The following is a 23,666-nucleotide window of genomic DNA, read 5'->3' as shown; positions in this document are numbered from 1 at the left end:
GCACATCTACTAGACCATACAATTGCTTGACTAACATAGCATAATCTTCAGCAACAATAAATTTTCCTTTTGGGTTGGGACTCCAAGTTAGAGTGTCCCTCTCAGTAAGGGAGCTACATATCCTACCCTTCAATATATTAGTCAGATCAACACGATCCTCAACAGAGCCCCCCAGAGGTCACTCACGAGGATCCTTCTAGCAAGTCACCTCTACGTGGCCTATATAGTTGACCATTTTAAAATTATCCACCTTAACCCATGCAACATCATTAAAAATATTGCAAAGGGACTAAATTTGAGGGAAGCTAGAAAGAATAGGAGGGTGGCCATCCCAAGAGTCCTACCAAAATAGGGCATCGAAGCCTCTATTACAAATCCAAAAAAGACCATCCTTAATAAGTTGAGCTCCCTACTTAAGAGTGTCCCAAATACAAGAACCCTTTCTCGTCACAATAAGACGTGACACATCCTGGCTGTCTGCCCCTGGAAGGTACTTAAAGGTAAGAATCTTAGCCCAGTCCTGATTTTGATTGTTGCACCACCTCCAATACAACTTGGTTGCCAAGGCCTTAATAGTAAGAGAAAAATACTGAAGAAAAAGGTCCCCAGCATGCTTTGATCTACAGATAGACTCCCAATTGACTAAGCTCGACTTAAAGGAAAGAAGACTGCCAAACCAAAGAAATTGGTGAGAAAGAGCATCAAACTCTCACAAAATTGGAGGGAACAAACTGCACAAAGCACCTATAGATGGGAAGAGCCTGCACCACAGACTTTAGGAGAATCACTCTCCCAATAGAAGAAAGCCACCTATAAGTCCAATGAATAACCTTCCTCTGAAATTTATCCGAAAATCCCTGCCAAAAATCCCTACGTTGAGATCCCAAAGCCAAAGGAATTCCAAGGTACATTAAGGGAAGAGAACCAATCTGAAATCTGAGGATCCTAACAATCCTATTCTTAATAAGCCAAGGAGTATTGAAGAAATAGATGGATGATTTATCCTCATTAATTTTCTGACCTGAAGCTCTCAAATAGATGTCCAAGGCCCTCCTAAACTTCACTGGTTCATTGATTCTAGACATGCCCATCAAACCAGTGTCATCCACAAACTGAAGATGAGAATAGGGACCTGTAGAGAATTGTTCCAACTCCAGCCCCAAATAAGACCCTGCCTACCTGAGATTTAATAAATCTTCCAAGTCCTTTCATCGTGATGATGAATAAATAGGGAGATAAAGGGTTCCCTTGTTGAAGTCTTTGAGAGGAAATAAACAACTCAAAAGGTTCCCCATTGATAAGAATTGAAAAGGAGGTAGAGGTCACACAACTGAGAACCCAATTCACCCACTCCTCAAAGTCAAAGGCCAAAAGAATTTTCTGTAAGAAGTCCCAATTTACCCGATCATAAGGTTTAGCCATGTCAAGTTTAATAAACATAGTGTTCACCTTGGAGGTTTCCATAGAATGAATAACTTCCATCACTATCAAAACACCATCCAAAATCTATCTTCCTCCAACAAAACCACCTTGTTCCATAGATATCAGAGCATAGAGAAATGGCTTGAGTCTTTCATCAATCAATTTGGTGATAATCTTGTAGACCACATTACATAAAGACATAGGCCTGAATTGATCCAAGCTATAAGCCCCCTCTTTCTTAGGAATGAGATCCAAGATGGTATAATTCATAGATATTAGCATTTGTTTATTCCTATGACATTGCTAAACCACTGCTAGAAGATCAAATTTTATAATCTCACAAAATTCTTGAAAGAATTCAATTGGAAACTTGTCTGGGCCAGGAGCCTTACCTTTTTTCATATAAAACACAACTTCCTCCAATTTAGACAACAAAATGGGATGCAAAAGAGCATCATTCATCTCAATAGAGACCAGAGTGAGAATACAATTCAAAATAGCCCTCTTCTCCACCATAGTTGTGGGACCCTCTTTGGTGAACAAATTCAAGAAATAATTGACAGCTTCCCTGGAAGTTTCTTCCCTAGATGAGAGTTGAACCCCTTCCAGAGAGATGAGAGAGGTGATGGAATTCCCATACCTCCGAGCTTTAACAGAGTTATGAAAGAAAGTTGTGTTTCTATCTCCTTCTTGAAGCCAATCAAATTGAGACTTTTGTTTCCAGAAAATCTCCTCATGCAACTCTCACTCTTCTAACTCCTTAAGAGCTAAAGATAGCTTTACTAAGATCAAAAATCATTCCTTGATCCCAAATCTCACGTGTGACATTGTCCAACTTAGACTGAGCTTCCATCTTCTAAGCATGGAGGTTCCCAAAATATTGTTTATTCCACGTCTTGAGCCTGTATTTTACATGCTGAAGTCTCACACCAAAATTATATAGAGCCCTACCATGGGCAGGCCTCCCTTCATATCACCAGTCCATCATAAGATCCTAAAGAGACTAATCCTGCAACCACATTAGTTGAAATTTGAAAGATGGGTTTTTGGAGATTCTATATGGGACAACAAAAAACTTGATAGGCCAAGGATCAAAGCCCCTCCACTCAAGAAATTATGAGCTGGTAGACCACCTGTCATTCATCCAGTAGCATGAGACCATAAATCTATCAAGCCTTTCTAAAATATCTTCTCCATCACAAGTCTCCTATTATTCCATGTGAAGACACCATTAATTGGCTTCACATCAATGAGGTTCAAAAAGCCAATATTATCACTGAGCAAATTTGAAGAAGGGTCCAACCTGACTAATCCACCTCGTTTTTCATCTAAGCTAGTGTCAGCATTAAAATCCCCAGCCATAATCCAAGGGAGAAAGGGATCCAAAGACAGAACCAAATTGATATGAGACCAAAGATGAGACTTACATGTGAGGTCAGTGGGAGCATAAATATTAGAGAAAGGGCATCTTTCTCCAGACTCAAAGCTAGAAGTGACCATAGAAATGGAAGAACAACTATAAAACCACCACAAGGGGGTAACCTTCCTCGGGTTCCAAAAGCAATCAACCCCCCCCCCCCCCCCTGAGCTACCATGAGCACCAACTCCTTGCCAATGGCCATGGGGCTAGACACGAGGAGCACAGTTGGCTAAACCATCCATTATTAGCTTAGTTTCCTGGATAAAGACTAGATCGGGAGACTAGGAATCAATTAATCTGCTAACAAAATTTTGTCTAGGGACGTTGTTCATGCCCCTTACATTCTAGGATAACACAATCATTTATGAGCCTGAGAGAAATGGGAGTCAATGGTTTTCACTGACCCAGATTCCACCAATGTATCACCCATTAACTTCACCTTCTCATGGTCTGTTTTATGACTTGTCTTTATAGACTTCTCCGTTGGTCCCTTCAATAAAGATTTATGTTACAAACCAATACCTTGTGGGGTCTTTCTATCCTTCCCTGAGTCAAGGGTCCCCACTAATGGAGAAACAACTTGTTTTCTAGCAACAACTCCCCCCACAAGAGCCATCCCCCCATTAGGATCTGGCTCTACAGAGGGTTGTAAAGGCAACTTAGTATCCATCTGGCCAATCAGAAAATTCTCCTGAGGTAGGGTAGGCACTTCAATCCCATGTGAACATTCTCACCTTCACCCTTAGCACCCAAGGATAAATCCATAGGAATTCCTTCTTCTTGTATCAAATCCTCCAGCACATCAAACTTGTTAAAGTTTTCATCAATCTGTCTGTCTCTCAAAGTCCTTTTCTTACCCCTACCCCTGTTATGAGACTTTATAGGGACAAAACCATCCTTGTCCAAAGGATCAACATGCATAAGACCCTTCCCATTATCCCTCTTTGGAGCAGAATTGGAAGGGTCATTAGGAGTCTCCCTTGACTGATTAAAACATGGGAATTTCTTTTACAAATGTCCATACTCATGACAGATTCTGCACCTAAAGGGTAATGTTTCATAGTCCAACTACTGAACCTAAGAAGAAGCTCTTAAACATATCTCAATTGAATCTGGAAAGGGTTGATTCAAATTAACTTCAACACATATGCGAGCAAAAGAAATTACCTTGCAATCCAGAGTTTGAGATGCAAATCCCACAGGTTTACCAATAAAAAGAGTGATTGAGTGAAGAATGTCACTTCTCCAAAATTCTAATGGAAGCCGAGGGAGATGAAACCACACCGGAACTCACAAGAGAAGTTCCTCGGTTGAATTAAACCCCACATGCCAAGGTTTGATGAATAATCCAACCTGGTTCAAGAAATATGGACCTCCCTCAAAAAATTTGTTTCGATCAACCATGCATGAGAAGACAACTAAAAAATAATTATTTACAATGACGAAGATTTCAAAGTCTCCTTTTGGGTTCCAAAAATTTTGAACCCATAACCCTAAAACTGGCAAAGACAGGCATAACCCCAAAAAATTACAAATGAGATCATGCTTGCTCCAATACGTGTCATCCTTAGAGATAGTATCAAGTGGACTCATCAAGATTGGATTCTCTGAACTCCTTTCTAAACACCCATTAATCTTCTTGACCTTAAGAACACCCTTAGATGATTCACCCATCAAGGGTTTGGGCTAAGCATCAATACCACTTGCATGCAACACAGGAGAAGAATACAAGGAAGTCATAGTCTTCGGGATAGCCTCACCCCAAGAAGCTCCTCGATCTGCCATATCGATAAAAGGGAGGGCTTATACCCACCAAGATGAACAAAAAAATCCCAAATGAACTCCACCAAACCAAACGACCAACCACAACACCGATTGAAGCCAACTCACGCAGCAACCCGAAGCCACTCCGCAAAAAACCAGACACAAACCCGAAAGCAAGAAATCGAAACCTTACCCCAACCCCCACATGATACCACCGCGACTCCAACAACAAGAAACTCCACCCCTTGGAACCACCAACTCGCAACCCCACACACCAGCCACTGATCACAAGTCAGCTAGGGTTTCCCCTAGCCGACCGCGGGAAGTGCCCCGCAGCACTGCATTCTCTCCCAATTCCCCCCATCAGAACCTCAATCTCCTCAAATTTTCATACATTAAATAAGAATAATAAAATTAATTTAAAAACAGTGCCACTTCCTTTGAATCCGCAAATCACACTATTCTCATGGAGATGAGAACAATGGTTTGAATGTCTAATTTATTAGATATTTATATACCACATCAGCAACATTTTAATTTTCCTATCCCCAACAAATATAAGATTATCGTTTTCCACAATGATCTGGAAGAAACTAACCATTTGGCCTTCCAGTGGCAGTGGAGATGTTCATGTGCATAGAATTAATATTGCGAGTGTATCTATGTTTGGTCCAGGTATAATGAACAAATAGATTATTAGTTTAAAAGTATGGAATGAAAATCTCAATCCATTTGTATTTTGTTACATCTTTTACAGGTATTTAGGAAGTTTTTAACTGTTTAATTTTGAGTCAATCTATATTCGTTATATTATGATCTGTATGGATTCAATTTTTCTAATAAAATTATATTTCTACCTTATATTAAAGAGAGATGAATGCTAATATAATATGAATTGATAAAAGATTGATTCAAAACTTAGCATTTCAATCCAATTAATTAAGAAGGTTGAGGATCCAAATTCTTGTGTGCCAAATTTTTTTAACCTGATATACTTTTTACCTAGCAAATTCAGTATGCTCTCTATGTGATTTGATCTGATTTTACTAATTGTTTAATACATACCTCAATTTTTGGATAGTGAAATGGTCAATTATAGAAAATTTCATAATAATTTTAATATTCATTCATATCAATTAATATGGAAAATAAATTTACTTGAACTATGGGGATTGGAATAATGTTTGCCGGATTTGAAAAAAAAATCAGTTTATGGCTAATATGCGGGAAACCTTGTGACATAGGTTTTTGATGCAAGAGAATCTCCGATTCATAGCAATCTTGCATCAACCAAAAATATTTACCTTTCTGTTTGCAATTTCACTTTTCCTTTCCGTGTGTCCCGATTTTGGCTCATCAGGTCCTGTGGAGTTGGATTCTACTTGAAGACTTGATCATCTTTCTTGCTTCCAGGCCGCATTGCATTTGGATCATTTTTCGGCAAGATATCACTACCGGTTTCCATGACAGTTTCTTGTTACCGATTAACAGTCCTTTGTTACCGGTTGCCTGGACCTATTTTGGTGATCTACCGGAACCCATTACGAAGCTTGCGGAGCCTTGGGAATTGATTCCGATGTTCATTGACATGTGGCCGATCTTTTCCGTGATCCACGTTTCATCCTTTGGATTTTCCAGAGGAATCTCTTAGCGGAGGCCGACCTTGTTTATTTTGCACGTTAGGTCTTGTTCTTCGGGTTTTGATCCATTTTGGGCCGACTAGATCCTTTAGATCGATATATATATAATTGTAATTACGCATTAGAATAGAATAAATCAGAGAATGAAGTAGCTAGATTGTGCGTAGAAGATAGATCCCACGATTCAAAGTCCCAGTTGTGACCTATTTTGTATGTTCTACTAGGCCTGTGTGTCGGTATGTTGTAACCCGGTTGTTACCGGTTGGATGTAATCAGTTTCATGCAATAAAACAATTTGTTCTGCATTGCCTCCATCATATCTTTGTGTTTCCATTGTGTGTTCTCTTGTTGACCAGTCCGGATTGATCTCTTTGAGGTCCCTCCTCACTAGTGACGCTTCAGTTTTTAATCCACTTTTGAGTTAGATAGTAACAACTTTGATAGACCCAAAATATGTGAATTAATTGGAGCTCCTCCTATGAGCCCAAATGGAATATGGGCTTGGATTGAAAAGATTTTTCTTGCAATCAATGTTCAAATTAAAGGTTTGGAGGAAAGGAAGAACAATGAATGGGAAATTTTAGTGGATTGTCATGACTTGGTATGTGAAAAAATAGTTTCTCCCGTGACAAATAATCTACAAGAATCAATAAGAATCTTTAGCAATATTCTCAATCAGGTGTGGTATTATCATTCATTAAATTTATGAAAAAGATGAAGATCTTGTTACTACTATTAAACATACACAAAATTTTCATGAAATTGCCTACAAAAGATAAATTGGGATAGTGGCTCCTGGCATAAACCCAAAATATTGTTCCTTTTAACCCTAGGTAAAATTTACTAGGTGGTCCCACAATACTAGGTTACACTTTTTGGTACATCCTCATTTTTGTTAAAATCATACATTTTTTAGAAAATATAAGGATTTAAGCCTTGAGAGGCCCCATTTGAAGTAATTAATTGGAGAGTTAGATCAAACCCTCTTAGATTGAAATCCCTTGGATAGAACCTCTCTACTCTTAAATCATACCTCCAATGGAGTCTCCTTCACACCTATCAAAATGTTGATAATGAATTCATTTAAAAGTTTTTTTTTTTTTTTTATATATATGTATGTAGTCCTTATTATAAGCTTTCCAAATAATTTAATTTTTTGTTTATCATGGCACTCCATCTAAGTCCTATAGGGTGATCTTGTACCCCCTACTTTTTTTTGAATAGTGTACTTTATCTTTATTGACAGAAATGCCTACTATACAAAAAAAAAATTAAATTTTTAATATTTAAATTGTAAATATTTTATCAATATTAAAAAACTATGTTATATTATTTTATCAATACAAAAAAAACATGTTATATTTGAAAAACATAAGAATGATATTGATAAAAATCCTTCCAAAAAAATTCTTTAAAATATTCAATAATAAATTATTATTCAATATCTATTAATACAAAAATAACAATTTAAACAATTTTTTTTTTTTTTTTTAAAATAACAAAAATATTTAGTTTAATCTAAAATTTAAAGTTATTTTAAAATTAAAATAAAATAAAACAATCAAAACAATAATATGCAAGAAAAAATTAGCATTTTTAATTAAAAAAATTAAGACTTATAAAATAAATATTAAAATACTAACTTTTAAATTATAAAATAAAATCATAAAATTATTTTCCTTTATGAAATGTAATTGTTTAAAAAAATACATCCATAAAACTAAAATTTAATAACTACAAATTATAGTTATCTTTTGTTTAAATCAATTATTTTGTATTAATTTTTTGCTACTTTAAATGTTGTTTTTTAACTACTTTAAATTGTTTCTTTTTTTATTCTTTATCTTGTTTGTTTTTGTTACTTTAGGTTGCTATTTTTTCATTGTTTAAAGTAAGAATTACGGAATACAAATGTAGGCAATTTTCTTCACATTCAAACCATCAACAACATTGTTTTTTCCATGCCACCACTTCAAACAGTTTAAGAGGTACTTGTCATAGTATTTCTACAAGTGAATTTGATAGAGGTGATGAATGATCAAGGACAAACAAATGGCCATATTTTGTTAAAGGTTTTTGTTATTTGTTTCGACACTTTGAAACTTATCTCATTTTTCTTTGCTTACTAAAGAATAATGTCTAATTTTGATCATTCAAAATATATTTTTTCTTTTAGTTATTGTAATTGAAAGTATTGCGTGAGTTCTAAAAGTTATTGGAGTAAATGCATGCAATTTAAAAAGTAAGGAGTTTGTCCATACATTGAACACACTAATGAGAGGAAATAAGAGAAACAACCTATTACAAATATTCAACCTATTTATGGTGGAATACTGAAGTCATTTTTGCTTGCTGTTATTAATATACACGCATGAAAATTTTAGTAGATGTTAATTAATTTTATAGAAATGAAAATTTGATGTTACCAAAATAGGCATTCTTTATAAATAAATAAAATCATTTTTTTTTTGAATTTTTATTTTACACTATTGTAATTGACACGTTAAGAAGAAAGGAAAGGACAATTTGTTGAAAAAATGATATTCAATTACAAAGAAGTTGATTTAATTATGAGGTCTTGAAAAAAGAAAAAGAAACGAGATATTATCTCATCACATTATTAAAAAAACTAAAAAAATAATTGAGTTGATAAATAGGAGAGATTTAAACACTATGAAAATGTTTTTCTTTTTTAAATTTTTTAAAAAATTTATTGAATCATTTAAATTTATTGCAAGGGAGGTGATTGTGAGCTCATGATATGAAATTAATTGCAAGGGAGGTGATTGTGATTTTGAATCTTATGGAATCTATAAATCTTATGTAGGGATCTATTTAAATTTTTTGGTTGGAATTTTATTAAATGAATTTTATTAAATTTTTTAGTTCAAAGTTTTTATAAAGCTAATAGTTTAAAGATATCAAAATTTTACATATTTTTTAATTTTAATTGTAAACTTTTCTTATTACCAATTTTTTAGGCATTATAGAAGCTTGAAGGTGCCCATTTTTAATTGTAAACTTTTCTTATTATCGATTATTAGGCATTCTAGAAGCTTGAAGGTGCCCAAGTTCTTAGAAAAGTTATTGCCCACTTTGAAAGGATAGATAAATATGTTCTAAACTGAATCTATGCATGCATGACTTTTAATCATTGTTTATCTCACAATTATTATCTTCAAATTGAAAATCAAATTATTTTATAAATTTATTGGATATTTTAAAATTTGATATCTCTTGGACATATTTTACATAGATATTTTAAAATATATGTATGTCAATAATAAAAATCTTAAAATATAAATATAAAAAAATAAGATGTAAATAATTAATTTTTAAATGTTAGAATTATAAATGATGATATTTTAAAATAAAAGACCAATATTATGAAAAGTAATAATATAAAATTTATGTCTCTTTCTAGTGTTTTTGACTAAGGGAAAACGGGTTTTGAAGGGCCCCTAAAACCCATTACAACAAAAGATCAAAAGATAGGCATTAAAGCACTATAAAAATCTAGAGACAACAAACATACAAAAGACAACTGACTAGAAAACAAAAGGCCAACAACAGAAAGCCAACAAGCAACAAACAAAACCGACAGAGAAAAATCCAAGGCTAGGTAAAGTTCTTAAGCAGCTCAACTGCTTCCAACTCTAGTTGCTCCATGTTATCACCAGTCCGTTTGATTTCTTCAATCTCCCTGCTTTGGCTTTACTTTCTTTTGGTGCTCGCGCGAGTTCTTCTACCATGATCAATCTCCTTATCTTCAAGGGTGTCTTCCTTCACCTCAGCAATGTTCACAAAGGCATTATCCCCTTGGTCACTATCAAGCTTACTGATAAGAAACTTCATACTTCCAGAGGTGACCATTAAGATCTTATGACTCTGCTCCCCTATCTTCTTGAGCGTGTTCTCAAACCCTTCCATCTTTTTTTCAGTAGCCTCAGCTCTGTTCTCTAGGATTTGGAAGATATTATGTTAAGCGTTAATGATCTCCTCGGCATTACTGATAGTTTTGGTAAGTTCACTTAAACAATCAGAGAGGGAGATAAATTTATCAGTGCCAATAGCCTCTAAAGTCTCAATTTTGTTGGCTTCCTGGGTTTGCTTGGCTTTTATTCTTGTAATTTCCTTCTGAACCTATAGGAAAACCTTGTTGAAGCTATCTCATGCCATTTTTGATGCAAAGGTCAATATCCAAATGGGAGCCTCCTGGGTCTTGTCTCCCACAAGATCTGAATTCACTTCCAGACCCACCTCCCTCACATCTGCACTCTTAGCTTCCTTCATGGTGGTGTCCTCCCCAGCTAGACCCTTATCCTTAGAACCAGTCGAGAAGGGCGATTGGTTCTTAGCTCCCACATCCTCATTTTTTAAAAAATTTCTTTTTTGCTTCTAGCTGGAGAGGATTTGGACCTCCTCATTGTCAGTATCCATAACATTGTCAGTCTCGTCTTCCTCCTCATTCCAGCTATCATCATCCTCCCCCTTATGCTTCCTTCTAGCCGACCCTTTGCTCTGATTCTCTTGCCCTATTTTTATTCTTCTCTTGCTTGACCCAATGATTTGGGGGCCATCCTCAACATCAACTTCCATGTCATAACCTTCACCATCATCATCACCATTTGAGTCTTCCCATTCCTCTTCTAACTCATAAACCTTTGTAAAGTTCAGATGGATGGTGGTATTCTTGATGTGATTGTACAAAATCACCATCAAACCCTCATGCATAGAAGGATTGGTTTTGGGGTTGGAGATAGCATCCTTTATCCCAACATTGAGGGCACAGGAACAAATAATATGAGATGGAAATTTTCTCTTTATATTGAAAATAGTTGAGAATAACAAAATGATAGATGTAAACCCTAGTAAATATCCCATCTAATGTGATAAATCCCATAATAGCAAATAAGACCTATCGCCAAATCATCTTAATTACCTTCAGCAAGTAGTAAGTATGGCTTCCCTTCACCAGTTTGGCTTTCTCCTCCACATCCTTAGGAAAAATTTTCACTGCAGCATTAGATAGCTTCCTATCCCTATAGAACTTGATGTTGTCTATCGATAGACTCGTAGCCTCAGTGATCATGGTTTCATTCACCTTGACCTGCCTATTGCCAATGGTCAATGTGCCTTTATTCCATCCCTTTTTGAAAATCCTTGTAATTTTTGGTTGTTTCTCTTGCATTCTCTCTATTTGTAGCACAGCCCAGACCTGAGGATGGTCCCGCCATTTATCAATTTTGGTTGCCTCCGTTCTATTGTGATTTCCACCCATTTTGTGATCAATTTATTTCAATTGTGATTTCCTGCAAATACCACTCTTCACTATGGACTTTCTAGTTAGCAGGGGAGAAAATACTAGAAGCCAATGGATATTTCTAATGCTTCCACTTGATAAGGGAAAAAGCACCCACAAAGCATGCGAGCTGATCTGACAATTATTGATGTACTTCCTTCTCGGCTACATACAAAACCGATTCTTGCTGCCACAACCTCCCCTATCATCTCGAGAAATAATTTCAAATTTGGCCTTTCTTACCATGATATCTTTCATAAATTATTATGTCATGTGCCACACAAGGGAGCTCCCCCTCACTATTCCAAATCTTGATTTTCCCGCTCCGTACTGCCTCATTGGCGGCTCAATCAGCACTCATGTTGGCCTCTTTATAATCACGAGAAATGTAGCACTGATCAAACCCCTCAAGCATGTCCCTGGTTGAATCAATGATATTTTTAATTGTCCATGAGGGTTGGTGTTTACCAAGGAGGCAATTGATAATGTTTTTAGAATCCCCTTCTAGCCATAATAGTTAGACACCTAGATTATGTGCTAATTTAATAGCTTGGAGGGCGCCCATGGCTTCAGCTATATGATTAGTCTGAATACCCAAGGGAAAGGCCACCTCCCCAATACAAAAGCCAACATCATTTTGGATAACTCCACCATAGCCAACTGGCCCTGGGTTCCCTTTAGCAGCCCCATCGAAGTTAGCCTTAAACCAATCATTAGGGGGAAAAGACTAGCTGCACATACTTCTTTTGATTTGGTTGGTGTTGGTGTCCATGTAGGTTGGGATGTTCCAGCTCTTGATAACATCAAATTCATCCTTACTATTGCAAAAATGCTCTCCCCTAGCCATCACATTCTCAACAAAATTATATTTTATCTTGGCCTAGACCACCTCAGAGGGGTTAATATCATTCCTAAAGATTTTGTTATTCTTCTCTTTCCAGATACCCCAAAGGATATGTGGAAAGGAAAACTTCGATAAATTTCTTATAGTCGGATTGTTTGTAATGAAGTACCAAGTCATGAAACAGTCTTGAATCTCCTCTAGGAACACCCAATTCAAACCCTAATGTTGAAAAAACATAGCCTAGATAGGTTGGACAAAAGGATAGTGTATAAAAATGTGGTTCACCGATTCCTCATCATTGAGACAAAGATAGCATCTGTTGGGGATGTTGAAACCCCTCTTTCTCAAGTTATCTATGGTTAGTATCTTATTTTGCAAAAGAATCCATAAAAAAATATTAATTTTAGGAGTCAAACCTGGATGCCAAGCCTTAGCCCAGCATGGGCAAGGGTCTTGAAATTGAGCCAACATAAGGACATCAAAAAACACAGAATAAATCCCTAAATAGGTACCACTCCACACCATGTGATACTCTCTTCTAGGATTTAAAATAGCTTGGTTGATGACTAAGTTTACCTGCTTTAGGTTGGGATCAATAGAGCTGAGGTCCACCCACTTTTGATCACTCCAGTAGTCAGCAACTTTAACACTGAACTTCACCTTACATGTCTAGATGGTCATCTGAGAAACACAATTATTGAGAGGGGCTCCTCCAATCCAAGTGTCATCCCAGAAATCCACCTTCCTTCCATTACCTATGGCCCAAACCTTGCCTAAACTAACTATACCTTTAGCTTGGATAACACTCGGTATCTGATCAGAGGCAAGAAAATCTTCCATGGTAGGGACCACATGTAAGTACTTAGCCTTCCAGATATCATTCCACTCTCCATTTCCCTGATAGATTCTCTAGATTTGTTTGGCTAGAAGGGTCTTGCTCAATGTTCTAATATTTCTTAAACCCAGACCCCCCACCTTTTTGGGTTTATAGACATTTTCCCAGGCAATGAGGGCAACTCTCTTCTTCTCCTCAACCCTAGAGCAGAGGAAAGCTTTCTGAATTTTCTCAATAGCATTTGCAAATTTTCTAGGAATTTTGAAAAGGCTTAAAGCATAAACCGGAAGACTCTAGAGAGAATATTTTAAAAGCTGGATTTTACCAGCATGACTAAGAAGGGTACCTTTCCAACCATCCAGCTTCCTACTAAATCTCTCAACAATACTGTTCCAAAACAACTCCATAGGTTTAGTACCCAAAGGAAGACCCAGGTAAATAAAAGGGGGCTTTTCGATTTGGCAACCAAGGATCTGGGCCATCCCAATCTATTTGTCCTTCGGGGTGTTGAAGAAGAAAACATAGCTTTTCTCCCAGTTAATCATTTGACTTGAAGCATAACTGTAAGTTTTGAGAAGGTTCGTCATAGTGAAGGCCTCTTTTATTAAAGAGGTACCCATTAAAATGGTGTCATCAACAAATTGCTGGTGGGAACAGGCTTTGAAACCATAAGAGGGAGAGATTCCCAATAGAAGCCCCTAAGAAACAAATTTGCTAATAAATCTTCCCAGACATTCAACCAGAATAATGAAGAGAATAGGGGATATGGGATCCCCCTTCCTGATGCCCCTAGAATTTTTAAAGAAGGGGGAAGGCACACCATTCACAATGACAGAGAAAGGAGTTGAGATAAGTTGGTAAATCAACTGAATAAACCTATCACAGAAGCCAAAAGCACTAAACACCTTACCCAAGAAGCTCTAGTCCACACGATCATAGGCTTTAGACAAGTCCAACTTCATCAGGAAGCCTTGTTTCTTCAAGTCCACCAACAAGTGAATATTTTCATAAATAGTAATGATAGAGTCAAGGATTTGTCTATTAGGAATGAACCCACTCTGTTGGGGCGATATTATAGACAGGAGAATCAAAAGCAGTCTGTCAGTAACCACCTTTGAGATAATTTCATAGAAAGAATTGCATAAGCTTATTGGATGGATCTTATCCATAGAATCAGCCCCAGGACATTTAGGAATCAGGACCAGATAACTAGCATTGAGTTCCTTTAAGACAATCTTGGCCCCAAAAAAATCTTGCACACCTTTAACCACATCACATTTGAGAATGTTCCAAAAGGATTGAAAGAAGAAGAGCAGGAACCCATCCGGACCTGGGGCTTTATTGTCATCAAAGGAGAAAACCACTTTCTTAACTTCCTCCTCAGAGGGGATGGCCACCAAAGCCTTGTTCTAAACATCATTAATGATGGAAGGTATGGTATCTAAGAGGGCCCTCTGAGAGAGATCATCCAAACCACAGTCCGTTGAGAGAAGAGATTTGAAAAAAATCCTAGCTTCATTCCCAATCTCATCATCCTTCCTAGTTTCAATACCACCAATTCTCAACTTTGAGATAATATTAGCAACCTTATGTTTCATAGTAGTCATATGGAAGAACCTGGTATTTCTATCCCCCGTATTAATCCAAAGAGATCTAGATTGTTGTTTCCAAAATTCTTCTTCTCTTCTGATAATCTCATGATGCTTAACAAGAGCTTCATTTTCCTCCCTGATAGACACTTCATTATAACTGTTGGTTTGGATTTTATCCTGTATTTCCTTAAGCTCAAGCTGGGTTTTGGACTTGGCAGCAAAAAGATCCCCAAAAACTTCCTTATCCCATTTCTTTATATTATCTTTCACGTACCTTAATTTTTTTGCCATTCTATACATCATGGTACCTTTGACATCAATAGACCACCACTTCTCAATGGCCTTCTCAAGGTTACGATGGTCCAGCCACATCCTTTCAAATCTAAACGGGAATTTTCTTTTAACACATATTCTCAGCAGCAAAAACCACAGGAAAGTGGTCAGAACCAATCCTATATAAAATATCGATAAGGAGCATTGATAATGGTTAAACCCATCATTAGAAATAAGGGCCTTGTCAAGTCTGACTTGAATAAGATCTACCCTCGCCCTATAGTTGGTCCAGGTAATATTGACACCTTGGAGATCAATATCATGCAGACCCTGGTTATTGATAAAGTTCAAAAGATCCATTCTACTATCTAATTAAGAGGGGACACCTCCAAAATTCTCTTTGTCACAGAGAGGGGTGTTGAAGTCCCCCATGACCATCCACATTTCATCCTTAAAAAGAGACTGAATGACCTCCGGCTTCTTCCAGAATTTACATCTACCTAGCCTATTATTAGGGGCGTAAATACTAGTTAGGAGCCAAGAGGTACCATCCCCTAAATGATGAAATCTAACAAATGCCAAATTGCTATCTTGTTTAATAGGTACCCCAGTAACACGCCTTAGATTCTAAAAAATGGCAATGCCCCCAGAAGCACCATCTAAGCTACCTCCTATAACTCCCCCATCCTTAAAAAGCTTAATCTTCTCAACTTTCTCTTTAGTCATTTTAGTTTCTTGGATAAGGACAATGTTTGGTTTATGTTCTCTAACTAAATTTCTAAGAACATCCTATTTATTTGGACTATTCAATCCATGTACATTCCATGAAACAATTTTCATTTTCTTATTAGGGAACATACCTCATGGATGATTATTTGAGTACCATCTTCTATATTCTTGCTCGCCTCTTCATCTCTGATCTAGCTTTCTTTTTTTCTTCCAAGAGGAGAGGGGTTAAAACCTGTATCGGCTTTAGTCTAGTTCCTTGTCTTGACTGGAGTAGACTGAGGGGTGGATTTCGGCCCCTTTTTCCCACTTTCTTTTGTTCCGCTACTTCATTAATCTAGCTATCTTCCTCTTGGATGTTCTGGGTGATTTTATTTTGCTCGACATCATCAACCGCAACCTACATAGCACTTATATTAAGTAGTGAGGTTGTTGGGGACTGTTGGAAGGTAGATTTCACCATATCCACTGATTGTTGTGATTCTGACAATGAGATCCCTCCAAGGATCAAACACCTCTAGGCTTCCTCATAGTTGGGTCTTGGGACATCTCTGTTAGTGTTTTCCATAATGCAATTTGAATTTGCTTCCTCCGTCATCTTAAGAGCTATTTTAAATCAATGCCAACCTTCAAATCGCAAAAGGAGGCTCTTCAACTCATCAAAATAAGGAACCTAGCAAGATGTGGGCCTGAAAAAATCAGATTTGATCCCTACCTTGGAGCTCTTGTCAACCCCTTCAAATTATGGCAGCGGGGACAAGGAAGGTCGTAGTAAGATCAATCTTTAAGATGCAGCCTTGACTGATTAGATTTATCTATTAGGGGATGGATCTTTCATTGGTAAGTTTCCTAATAAGCACTTTCAAATTTCAGATCTAAGAAAATGGGCCTTTCAAGATTGGAATGAGCTCAATGAAATCTTTTACATTGATAATGGGGAAAGTTTCTTTATTGTCATTTTTTCCTCTAAAATAGCTAGAGATAGAGTCCATAGATGGAAAGATTGGTTCTATGATGGATTTGGTTTATCAACTTTGTCATGGGTCCCAAAATTTCAACCCTAAATAAACAAAGCTAAAGTTTGTCCCTATTTGGGTATCCTTTCCTTCTTTGACTTTGGAATATAGGGTCCTCGATCTGGTTGAAAATTTTGCTAACCATCTTGGTATATTTTTAAAACATGACCTAAACCCTTATGAGCTTCCCAAGCTCCCAGTCAAAGTTTTTCTTTTGGTAGACTTAACCAAACCCCCTCCAAAGTAGATAAATATTACTTCAATATTTTGTTCTTGGGATCAAGAAATAGAAATAGATGACTCCCTCACAGTCATAAATCATGCATCTCAACTAGGGAATTTCACATCACAATGTTTTGGGCAAACAAAAGATGAAGTTAAGGTTTGTGAGGACTTGTCCTCAAATCCTCAAACCTTCAAGGTTGGTTTTGGCCCCCCAAATGATGCCCCTTCTCTCATTCTTTCATCCCAAAATAAAGGTTCTCAATCTAGTTAGGAAAATCCTTTTCAATATAATTCTTTTAATGATCAGATGTGTTGTAATCTCCTGAATATGATTTGGTTGGGTTATTTCCTTTTCTCTTAGTATCAAGTCTGACAGGTCACCTACTACCCTATTCTGACAAAACTACATCACTTTGAAATTTTAGAATCAAATAAAGAAATCTTAATGGATTTCAAATTAGTATTCGTGATGGGGGAGTTGGACAATATTAATGAGGCACAATTGATCAAAGTGTGTTCCCAAGTAATTGATAAGGAAACAGAAAGGATGTGGGACTCTTTTATTTCGGATCCCCCATTCCTAGCAGATTGTGAGAAGGTTGAAACTCATAAATACATATTATATCCAAGAATTAATTCTCTTGAGCTAAGCTTGGTGGACTTTGATTTTTTGTTTCCACTTTGTTTCTCAATATTTCTTTCAGTTCATAAAAGATATTAAAAGGTTTGGGCCTCCCTTTTTTTTTATAAACTTCCAAGAGGCTCTCTGTCCCAAAACATATCTAGAATACTGTTTATACAAAGCCTCTTTGATATCTCAAAGACTCTGAGCATTCAAATAATTCTAAACAATCACTTATACTTGCATTTCCCCATTTCCAAGATGGTTAGGAACCAGCCACACATCTCATCAAGGTCACTATTTTCCAAACTCAATCCAAGAAAGTAGTTGTCCTCAAGAACCCTAAGGGAAAGGTAGGGAGACTACTAAAAAAGAAGGGATTAGCAAAAATAACTAAGAGGTTGGAGCAAGAATTCAATCCAATTCTGATGACAAACTATGCCTTAGGAGAGTGTCTAGCTCTCCAAGCAGACCATGAAAATCATATCTTGGAATGTTAGGGGATTATATGCCCCTAACAAGAGATGCCTCATCAAGTCTCAAATTTATAATTGTGGGGCATATATTGTGATGCTCTGCAAAAAGGATTAGAAAATATGTTTGATGGCAACACACACAAGAGCACAAGAAACAAACATTAGTGTTAGCAACAAAAGATTATCCTAAACAGGCATATCAAGAGAGATATTAAGCATGAAATAGAAAGCATATAAACATAGAATGAAATAGCTAATCAAGATGCTCATAGTTGCTCCTCCCTTGTTCCTCTCCTCTCCAAGTCCCAAATGAGTGTAGCTCTCAGCAGCTTTTTGCACTATGGATGCTTATGGAGGATTGAGATTTAATATTAAGCTTCAAATATGAAATGAAAAGCTAAATACTATGCTATTGATGCTAAAATGATTGATTTTACCAAACAGACAAGATTTTAGTTATGCTATGATAAATGCTCTCTAAAAATGTCTATAGCCTAAATGCATACAAGTTTTCAGGATCTGGATTATGAAGGAATGGGCTCTATTTATAGGAAAAATGGAGCAATGGATGGCCAGGATTGAAAGGTTTAATCAAGGGTCAAGCTTGAAAGTTGGGGATCCATGTGCACAATTTGCACCAATGAAATGGTGACAAGTGTCAACATAAGATTGGGTTGAGAGAAGAGGTTGGAGGCATTAAATACCTGAGGAGACCTCATGGTTATCTAGAAGGTAAGGGTCAAGCCTAAATTAGGATTACCCACTGGATTAGGAGTTAATGCAAGGATAAACCTTTGTGCAAATGATTAAGAGATAATCATGGTCAAAGCATTAAAGGCTTGATGAGACCCTTGGGTTGGGTAGAGGTTGAGTCAAAACAAATGTTTTAACCATGTGGGAGGGTTTGAGGTAACCATTAATGGTTATTGGAGACTTTGGGGATTAAGTGGTTGAAGGTTGAAAGCCTTCAATGGTTATCAAAGACTTTGAGCCATTTAGTGGTTGAAGGTTGGAAGCTTTCAAAGGTTATCCAAGACTTTGAGACATTTAGTGGTTGAAGGTTGAAAGCCTTTAATGGTTATCAAAGACTTTTAGGCTTTGAGAAGTGACTCCATTTTGCTTAGGAATGTGACAATAATTAGGGGATGGATTAAGTTAATTAGGAAGGGGTTAGAAAAATCTAGAAGGGGATTAGATTTTGCAAGTGGATTTGGTGGGTGAGGGAAAATAGGATTTTATTAAAATAAAAATTCATTTATTTCAATAAATGTGTGCAAGTTGTATTTGGATAAATATTCAAATAAATATTAATTTATTTAAATGAGAAAAAGGAAGATAAAGCATTAAAATGCTTGAAGACTTTGAGGGGAACCATTAAAGGCTTGAAGACTTTAAGGAAAACCATTAAAGTCTTAAGAAGACTATAGAAGGAAGCCATCAAGTTTGAAGACTTTAAAGCCATCAAGTTTGAATACTTTAAGGGAAACCATTAAAGGTTTCAAGTGGGTGAGGATAAATAGGATTTTAAATAAATAATTTATTTAAAATAGTTGTGCAACTTGCTTTTGTAGGAAAATACAAGTGGGTGGAGGATAAAGGTGATTTAAATAAATTATTTATTTAAAATAATTGTGCAACTTGCTTTTGTAGGAAAATACAAGTGGGTGGAGGATAAAGGTGATTTAAATAAATGATTTATTTATTTAAATGTGAGAGGTGGGATTTTGGGGGATTTAAATAAATATTAATTTATTTAAATGTGAGAGGTGGGATTTTGGGGGATTTAAATAAATATTAATTTATTTAAATGTGAGAGAAGATTTAATTAAACAAATATGATTTATTTATTTAATTAATGGTATGAATTTGGTTAAGTGAATTAAATCAAATAAATTGAATAATTTATTTAATTAATAGGAGAAGAGGGTTAAGATGAATTAATTAAATATTAATTTAATTAATTATTAATTGATGGTTAAATAATCAAATAAATACGAAGTATTCATTTAATTAAGTGGACAGATTTATGTGACTACATTTGCCCCTCTTTGAGACGGTGCAGTTTATCGCGTCGTTTCAAAGAAAGAAAAATAGGTGTGAAGAAATGCCCCATAAAATGTAAATTTAATGGGTGGTATGCCCCCTCGAGAGATGGGCCGAATTTTATTTTGAAAAATCGGGCGATCTCTCGAAAAAGAATGCAAAGTGGAGGGGAGGTAGAATAGAAAAAATTAGAACTAATGATGAAAGAATGGGAGAAAATGGAGTGAATATGAAGAAACAACAAGCCAGCGAGTACCCTGAGGTCATGCAAGAGATACATAGCAGATGTAGTGTGGGGTTTGGATTGATGCTATACAATTGATCAAAATTGTTTGGACAATCTAGTGCAATCGGTTTAATTGCCTCGGTCAAGTCAAAGCGTGACAGTTGATGTCAATTGGTCGCTTGGACATGATAAAGTCTGAGTAAGTGAATCAAAGTGACCTGATGTGACTTAGACAATTGATGTAATTGCCCGATGAAGTCAAGGTATATGAAGCAAAATATTCGTTGAGACGTAGACAATTGATGTAATTGTCCATTGGATTGTGTTTGATTGGTTGATCAATTGATAGTGTGTGCGTGTGATGGATGGTTGTGGGGAATCATGGCAGCCCCGTTGAGACTAGGTCATTGTGATAAATGCCTGATGTAGTCTAGGATTACCATAATCGATTACCTGTTGAGACCCGAAGATACGTGATCAGAGTATCTGTTGATAGTCTAGGTGTGTGGGAGTCGATGTATCTGTGTAGACAGAGTAACTGGCTTAATTTTGTGGATGAGTGAGGATGGGAAGCGATGAAGGGATTAGGATGATGTTGATGATCAAGATAGGGAGGGTGAGGGGGGATTTGATGTTAGATAGAAGATATGGAGGACTTATGACTCATTCCTATGGAAGAAGAGGAAAATAGAGTATGCATTATTATGACTATGTATGCATGATATGCAGCTATTATGAATGTATGGATGGTTGGAATGCAACGAAATGCAGTATATATAGATGAGATGGAATGACGATCCATAGTGCTCTATTTTCATCATTGAGCTTTAAAATGTTGGAAGAGAATACAAGCATCTTCACATAATGATTCAAGATGACCAGAGTATTTCTTACATGGATTTGATATAGCAAGTTAATACAAGCAACTTGATATAATGGATCAAGTTGACCTAAGTATTGCTTGCGGAACAGACAAGGATTATCTCCGTTCATGCATGACTTGGATCGTCCTCCTTGATCTTAGGCTGATCATATCCTGAGACAAGTGCATACCATACTAAGAAATAAAAACCTTTATCCAAATTGGATGAGGAGGAACCAAAGAATGAGCATTGTACCTGTAAACAAATAGTATATACATAAAGAATAAAAGAATATGGATCCTTGGTAATGGTTCATGCTCATATGGTCGAGGTATACGCTGTAGTCAGCAAGCCGTAGTGATCTATGACTATGTTTTTGCCTATGATCACATAGCTTAGTGAACTTCCCACGTAGACACCATTAGTACATGCCCCAGAACTTCATCGAAAATAATGCGCAAACGATACAAAACAATGCTGAAAGATCCCGATACAGATAAACAAATGAATTACTCACGAATCAACCAAGCATTTGATAGCTTAACATAATTTTCTTGTCAAAGAAAACGTCACTTTTGTCTTTGTTTTGGTAAGGAAGGATGCATCCTTGTTTTTAAAGACAGTTTCTGATTTGTTGGATGTGGATTGTGTGGTCGATTGATAAATGGTCATTGTGTGAGTACTGTGTTAATGTTGGTTTTGCATCTGCTTGAATGAATATGTACAAGGTGTTGCCATGTTTTTGTGTGATTTTCAATGGGTTTTTTGATGTTTTTGGATTTTGTGTAATAGTTTTTGAATGTTTTTGGATTTTATGAGCCATTTTGAATGTTTTTGGATTTTGCGAGACATTTTTGAATGTTTTTGTATTTTGCGAGACATTTTTTAATGTTTTTGTATTTTGCGAGACATTTTTGAATGTTTTTGCCAATGAATCACCAGTAATGTAGAATCCACTTCCATCATCTAGATTGTAAGGGCATTGCCCCCAAGTTGGACATGATTTATGAAAAAGCGGGATGCCAGACGCATGAAGTACTTTCTTGGATTACAGATCAAATAACAAGCCATGGTTAGATGGATGGATGTGTCTATGTATGAATGTGATCGCAACGAGCCTGAAAGATACTGGAGCCATTGCCTTTACGAGTGGCGCCTGTTTGCCAGGTTTTCGCCATCGTACTTACCCAAGGTGCCACTCGAGTGGTTGTTCACCGTTTGGATGCATGATTTTTCTTTACTTTTTTGAATGTTTTTGTATTTTCTTTAGGACATTTTTCTGAATGTTTTTGGTATTTTCTTTAGGACATTTTTCTGAATGTTTTTGGTATTTTCTGATATGCAGGGGAGCCTGATGCCTTGTACACCTTAGGTATAAAACCGTTTGAGGTGTATGTTGTTGATTGGATCTGCAAGCGGTTCTCCTTCTGATGTAGCCAACTGATATGCCCCGGACCCGAACACAGCAGTGACAACATATGGGCCCAGCCAGTTTGATTCAAACTTGCCCTGATGTTCTCGGTTTGGTTGGTTGCGAGGATTCTCTCGTAGAACAAGATCACCTACCTCAAATGTACGAGGTCTAACTCGGTGATTGTAGCTTCTGCTCATGCGCTGCTGAAAGGCTTTGAGGTGATTGTATGCAGCTTGTCGTTTCTCATCAAGTAACTCTAAGTCCTGAAGACGGGATACTCTGTATGCTTCATCATCGATGAGATTATGCAAGGAAACCCATAATGATGGTATCTCAACCTCAATAGGCAAGAGAGCTTCAGCACCATAGACCAATGAATAAGGAGTTGCACTTGTAGGGGTTCGAATGCTAGTTCGATATGCCCATAGCGCTGAATTCAATTGAACATGCCAATCACGACCGGCATCATTGACTGTTTTCTTGAGGATCCTTAATATGTTTTTATTGGATGCTTCAGCCTGACCATTGCCTTGTGGGTAATAGGGGGTGGAAAAGCGGTGTTGGATATGAAATTTCTCACAAAGCTCACGGACATCCTGATTTTTGAAAGGAAGACCGTTATCTGTGATGATGGACATGGGTACACCATACCGGCAGATGATGTAGTTGAGGATGAATGAGGCAATTTGCTTGCCGGTGACTTGGGTAAGTGGAACAGCTTCGATCCAGTTTGTGAAATATTCGGTGGCGGTAATAATGAATTTATGGCCATTGGATGAAGATGGATGAATCTTACCCACAAGGTCAAGGCCCCATTGACAAAAAGGCCATGGTGTTGTGATTGGTTGCAGTTCCTGTGCTGGTGCATGTATCAGGTCACCGTGAACTTGACATTTCTTGCATTTTCTGACAAAGTAGTAGGAATCCTTTTCCATAGATGGCCAATAGTATCCAGCTCGCATG

This window comes from Cryptomeria japonica, chromosome 6 (genome assembly GCF_030272615.1).
Source record: "Cryptomeria japonica chromosome 6, Sugi_1.0, whole genome shotgun sequence".
NCBI classification, from domain to species: domain Eukaryota; kingdom Viridiplantae; phylum Streptophyta; class Pinopsida; order Cupressales; family Cupressaceae; genus Cryptomeria; species Cryptomeria japonica.
The sequence above is the reverse complement of the archived record's forward strand: the minus strand, read 5'-3'. Positions refer to the sequence as shown.